Raw genomic sequence first — 6000 nt, 5'->3', positions numbered from 1 at the left:
TCCAGTTCTCCCAGCACCCTTTGTTGAAGAGATTATCATGTCCCCATTGAATGCTCTCACACACACATTTTTACACAACTCAGTGAGCACGTGCTCTCATCGACTGGACCGAGAGGGCTTTCTTGTCTTAGAGCTGGGACTGACACCCCAGTTACTGCCCCCTCCCTGCCTAGCTTCCTGGCTCAAAATGTGACTGCCCTTGACTGGTGCCTGTGTGCTTTGCCTGCCAATGTGATGATTCTACCTCCTTTACTTTCTCCTCCCTTCCTTCATGGTCGTTTATAATTACAAGATGAAAACCCTGGGCTTTTCAGTCTTATTTCATTAGAGACTGGTGTGCAGAGTCTGGACTGGGAGTTGTTGGAAGGGGTGAGTAAATCAGGCTTCCTGAGGGTGGGAAGGGCAGGTATAAAAGGATAAAAGGAATGTAGGCGGGAGGGTGGGGAGGTGACCCTGGAATCATGGGAGGTTGGTGAGGGAACTGCTCCTTGCTCCTCGGTTCAGCTTGTGAGGTGGCATCTGTCTCATGAGCAGGTAGAGGAGGGAGTCCCTTTCTTGGAAGCAAGCCTTCTCCAAGTCCACAGTTCAGGCAGGTGAAAGTCTGTTGACTGCAGTTGCCATGGAAAGAGCACTCTTTGCCGTTGGAGCTGATGGAGCGGTAGTCATATAAGTAAGCTTAGTGCTCAGCCTCTCTCCCTGCCTTCCCAGTTGCCTCACTTCTTTTCAGGTTACTAATTAAACCTTCTTGGAGTTGGGAGCCCCCGGGTACCTCAGCGGCAGCCTCCCTCAGCTCAGATCCTGATGGAGCCCATTCCCCCAGCAGTCAGCTTTTTTTCAATTTTACTTTTGAATAATACTGAGTGTAAGCTGCTCCGTCTCTGTGATTTCTGGGGCTCCTTCCTGTAGGCCTTGCCCACTGCCCTACCAGCTCCACCTGCTGCCCAGAACCAGCGATCCCTTGAATAATGCATTAGTGCCACTCTTAGTTGCCAGTAGGGGCTTTGCTTATTCCTTTTCCAGTTCTCATAAAAGTTCTACATGGGCAGGGATTTTTATTTTATTTTCTACTTCATGGAAAAGAAAATAGAGTCTCAGAGAGATTAGGTAATTTGTCCCAAATCACATAGCTAGTGTATGGCAAAGCCAGGTCTGGAGCCTGGGTCTCCCTAGTCCCAGTTGTCTGTGTTCTTCTCAGAATTCTGCTCTATGCTTGGATGGGGTGAGGGCATAGGATAACAAGTCAGATAGTCATCTAGTTCTGTGACCTGTGCTCCCATTTCCCCCACATTGGGGAAATTGAGGTCCACGGGGACTTTGTGGGATTAAAAGCAACAGAACTAGGATGAGAAGCAGGGACCCTGATATGGAATCAAAACCTGTTAACATTATATACTCCCTGCCTTCTAAGTCTTTCATTCTTCCAAGGTAAATTAGGGCAAAATTCAAGACCTTGGGATAAGAATTAAGATAGCTAGTTAAATGAGCTTCCAACATAAATGAGTTTCTGAGAGTAGGATTTGCGAGGACTGTGAAGAGGGGACGTCAGCTGCACACTGAGTGCATGAAGGATCTGGAGGTGGGACATCAGGCAGCAGAAAGGACTGGGAAGGGCCAGACAGGCAAGGCTTTGTCTTTATAAATTTGGCTGACTTTAGGTTCACCATGGGTCACAGAGTACGGAATCTTTAAAAAATTACTCTGATGTTGACTGTAATTGCTGGGAGCTCACATTTAGATAAATAAAGAGTTCAGGACTTATGGACAAAAGGAAAAAATTGTTGGTTAACAAAGTAAGGCAGTCATGGATTCACACTGCACACAAACAGAGATTAATCAATTTTGTTGTGTGGGGAGGCATGGGTAGTTTGTAATTGGTGAGAAGAGAAGAAGATGTGGCCTTGTGAGATCCATGTCCAGACAGGGAACAACCAGGGACCTGCCAGGACATAGGGATCCAGTGGATGTGTAACTGACGGTGGAAAGAAAGTGAAATGCATCTCAGGTTCAGGGCCCAGATGTGACCCAGGCCACGGAGCAGCGCTGGTGTGGAGTTCTGACGGTGGCTGCCATCTCGTGGCCATGTCCTTTTGGACTCTGAGACCCAGACTTGATTATTCCTCCATGTACCCCTCTAAATTTTATCGGCTCCTTCCCACCCATCTAATCCACGCCAGCACCCTACCTTACCAAGTTCTGAGTAGCATTCTGTTCTGTAAAATTTCCTGGCATCATGTGTCTTATGCAAATGTACACAATCACTTTAGATAAAGCCTCAGATCTTATGAATTACTTGTGATTACCAGATGTCCTTGTTTGTATTTCCTGCATTGATATCACAGGTCACAACTGTAATAAACCTTTATAGCAGCTTTGCTGTCCATTTTGGATCCTTGGATGAAAATAGGAGCTTTGGCTTTTGCTTACGTTTTGAGTGCTCATCAGCTGGTTCCCTCACTTTCGTAAATGAAAGAAATTTGAACAACGGGCTCTCCATCTCAAACTTCACTTCCATGCAGGATCACTGGGCACTCAAATACAACTAGGATCAGAATGGGCAGGAAGTGCACAAATATGAAATCACAGGACCTCAAAGCATCAGAGCTGAGACTAAGCAACCTGCCCAAGGCTCGTGTCAGAGACTCAGCCACTCTAAGAAGCTTTCCAACTGCATCTGTATTTTATTGTTCCCTGTGAGTTCCATGGAGCTTGTTCAGCCAGACTTTCAAAACAGTGGGTCAAATCCAACTTCTTGTTTTTGTTTTTGGTGGGAGGAGGTGATTAGGTTTATTTATTTATTTTTAGAGGAGGTAGTGGGGATTGAACCCAGGACCTTGTGCATGCTCAACATGCGCTCTACCACTTGAGCTATACCCTCCCCCCACCTTCTTGCTTTTGTAAATAAAGTTTTTTTGAAACGCAGCCACATCATTGGTTGATGTATCATCTACGGCTGCTTTCATGCTTCAACAGCAGGCAGTGCTGAGCCAGTTGGACAGAGACTGTATGGCCTGCAAAGCCAAAAACATTTAGGAACTGACCATTTACAGAAAAAGTTTGCTGATCCCTGGTCTAGAGGACCATAATTGTCTAGTTTACTTCAAGTTGGTTTTGCTTAGCAGCACTGGGGACACTTGCTTCTTTCCTTCATTCCTTCCCTCCCTCCCTCCCTTCCTTCCCTCCTTCCTTCCTTCCTTCCTTTCTTCCTTCCTTTCTTCCTTCCTTGTTTCCTTGTTTCCTTCCCTTCCTTCCTTGCTTATTTTTTTCCCCTTCTTTATTAAGGGCTAAGAATAGTTTTCAGAAGGAGCAATCTGGGATAAACTGTGAAGCAAATGATCTCATAGGATTAGAGGAGTGTTCTTTTATATCGAAGCTCGTGGTATATTCCCTATCCAGTCCCCGATTTTTATAAATAAAAAAGTAATGAAATGCTTCAAACATAAAGTACAAAGAATTATATAGCAAATACCACCACCCTGATTCTATAGCTCTAAACAATTTATCATTTTTTTAAAAAAAGAAATAAAACACAACAGATATAACTGAAGGCTTATCTGCTTCTGGAAAATTAGCTGCTCTGGAAAATAAGCCCTTTTGACCCTGTTTCCCTCCTTCTCGAAAGGTAAACCCTGCCTTGAACTTGGTGTGTATTTTTCTGGTCTATGTTTTAACATTTTCACTACATAATGTGTGTGTAGCCATATATCCATAAAGAATATGTTGTGTTTTAAAATTTCTGCTTCTCCTGCCTTTTAAATTGTAAGGAAAATCTAACAGTGGCATTTAAGAAAATCTGGAGGGGAGGAGCACCCACAACCCTGTAACTCTATTATAGGCATTTTCATATTTTGGCTTTGCCCATATTGTGTGCTTTCCTTTACAGAGTTGCAGTCAGAATATGTAAACCATTTAGTGGTCATTCTCCCCCTTAGCATCAAACTGTAAACATCTCCCCATATTTCCATTTTCATAATTATTATATTTTAGGGACCATGGAATATAACTGTTGATATACAATTTTAAGCCAGTCATCTAAAAATCCTCTGGTGGATGAAAAGCTATCGACAGAGGTCATCTTTGGACCTAATGATAGAAATGGGGCCACTTTTACTTTTCAGTATGTAACTTCCTGTGCTATTTGTCTTAAATCATACAACGTAATTATTTTATTTTAAAGTTAGTAAGTAAACAGTTTTTTTTTAAATTAAAAAAGACCTTGCTCTGCAGAAAATATTCCAGAAGGGAAGACCCTTACTTTTCAATGTTGTGGAAGGTCATTGGATTTGGAGACAGAAAGCTAGATTTTAGCCCTTAAGCAAGTCATTGACTTTTTTCTCTCTTATCAGTAAAGTGGAGCTAATGTAGTGTCCCATTACCTTGTTTTGAGGATCATAATGATGCATTTATCTCAAAGTCCTTGGCCAACTGTACAATCCCCTAGATAGGAAGGAAAAAAATACCCTAATGAAGAAGGGAAAAGTTTGGGCCCCTAAGAGACCCCAAGATGGATGTCAGAGTGTCTGGGCTAACATGAACTTAGCTATGCTGTCCCCCGGCACACCTGCTGGCTTTTAGGGTTCTAAGGGCAGAAAGAATTAATCTCTGAAGTTAAGAGTGACTCATGGGAGAGAGAATTTGTCCTGGGTTTCTTCAATTCATGAGGAAGTTTTTCTTGGAATTCTTTATCTGCCCTGTTAGCTGGAAATAGAGTACACATTATAAGAACAAGATTTCTGCTAGTCTAACACTTCCCAGAAGTCTTTATAGTCTTTGTTTATAGTGTTATCTTAGGAGCTGTGTGTTACTTATTTGTGACTAATGACAGTAAGAGAGTATCATAGTCTACTGTGGTGCGTTATCATAAAGCATTACAAATTAACTACTCTGGAAAATAAGCCAAACAAGGGCATTTTTAAAGCAGTAGCAGCCTTGGAATCTTTTTATAGCTCACTTATGCTTATTAGCTAATCTGCTGAATCTGAAGTGCATGCACTTAACAGCATTCCAGTGAATGGAACCCCTTCAACTGAAATAGCCACAGTGACAATACAGATGCATGGGAGGGGAGGAGCGCTTTATGAGTGCTCATCATAATTCCAGGTGGTGAGAGTGCAGAGTCAGGCAGGAGTGGCCATTTCACCCTTAGCAAGGCTAATGTGCAGCTGGGGCCTCTTCTTCCTCTTCAGTTTTGGCAGCTGCAGAGAGCGACTTGGAGCAGGTCCTGGACCTGGGAGGGGCATGCTTTCCTTGGCTGCAGGGCTTTCCCGCTTCCAGCCACTGAGAATCACAAGCCCTGGGAGTCAGAGCTTCCCACGTAAAAGACGAAACACTGAGACATGGAGAGGCGAAATGTTTTATCCAAGGTTGCCCAGGCCTACAGTGGCAGCGCTGGGGTTAAAACCCAGGTCCTCTCACCACCAGCCCTCAGGATGGAGATCTCTTTCTAAGTCACCATCTCTCTCCCTACCTCCTGGATCTGCCTCTTTTTCTCCTCCAAAAAAATGACATCAGGTTCCCCTGGGGCTAGAGAATCTGCTGGGCGAGAAGGCACTGGGTCCTCAGGAGGCCCATCCTGGGGGAGGAGGAGGAGGTCCCACATTAGCACATAAGCTTGGAGCTGGTGTGAGGCAAGCTCTCCGCCAACCAAGAGGCAGGGAATAGGAAGTTTAGTCGGTGGGACCTGAACCACTGGAGGGCCCTGAGGAGCTGCAAGGAGGTGCAGAGGGGAAGATAAGCATAGAGAGGAGATGCAGGGGCACCCCTCCCTGGGCTCTGACTGGGCAGCCCTTTGAAATGTATTCAGTTTGATGCAGTGAAACAGCGCCTGCATTGCATCTAGGGGACGTTGAGTTTCTGATGCATCTAGAGGTTTGAAAACGAAAGATTCATCACCATCATCTCTTATTGCTGTCCTTCTGGCAGTATTTTGGAGTGGACATGAAAATTCATTTTGGGTGACCCCAGTGTTCTCTGTTCTCTGTTGGTTTAAATTAACGATTATAC

At 44.3% G+C, this 6000-nt stretch overlaps 1 protein-coding gene across 1 annotated transcript in view; it reads left to right on the top strand.

Moving 5' to 3' along the window:
- SLC5A1 (solute carrier family 5 member 1) overlaps positions 1 to 6000 on the top strand; it is a 45909-nt gene that overhangs the window by 22055 nt on the left and 17854 nt on the right. The gene's annotated exons all lie outside the window — the stretch shown is intronic.

The sequence above is a fragment of the Camelus ferus genome, chromosome 32 (genome assembly GCF_009834535.1).
Source record: "Camelus ferus isolate YT-003-E chromosome 32, BCGSAC_Cfer_1.0, whole genome shotgun sequence".
Taxonomy (NCBI): Eukaryota; Metazoa; Chordata; class Mammalia; order Artiodactyla; family Camelidae; genus Camelus; species Camelus ferus.
This window is presented reverse-complemented; position numbering and strand designations above follow the sequence as displayed.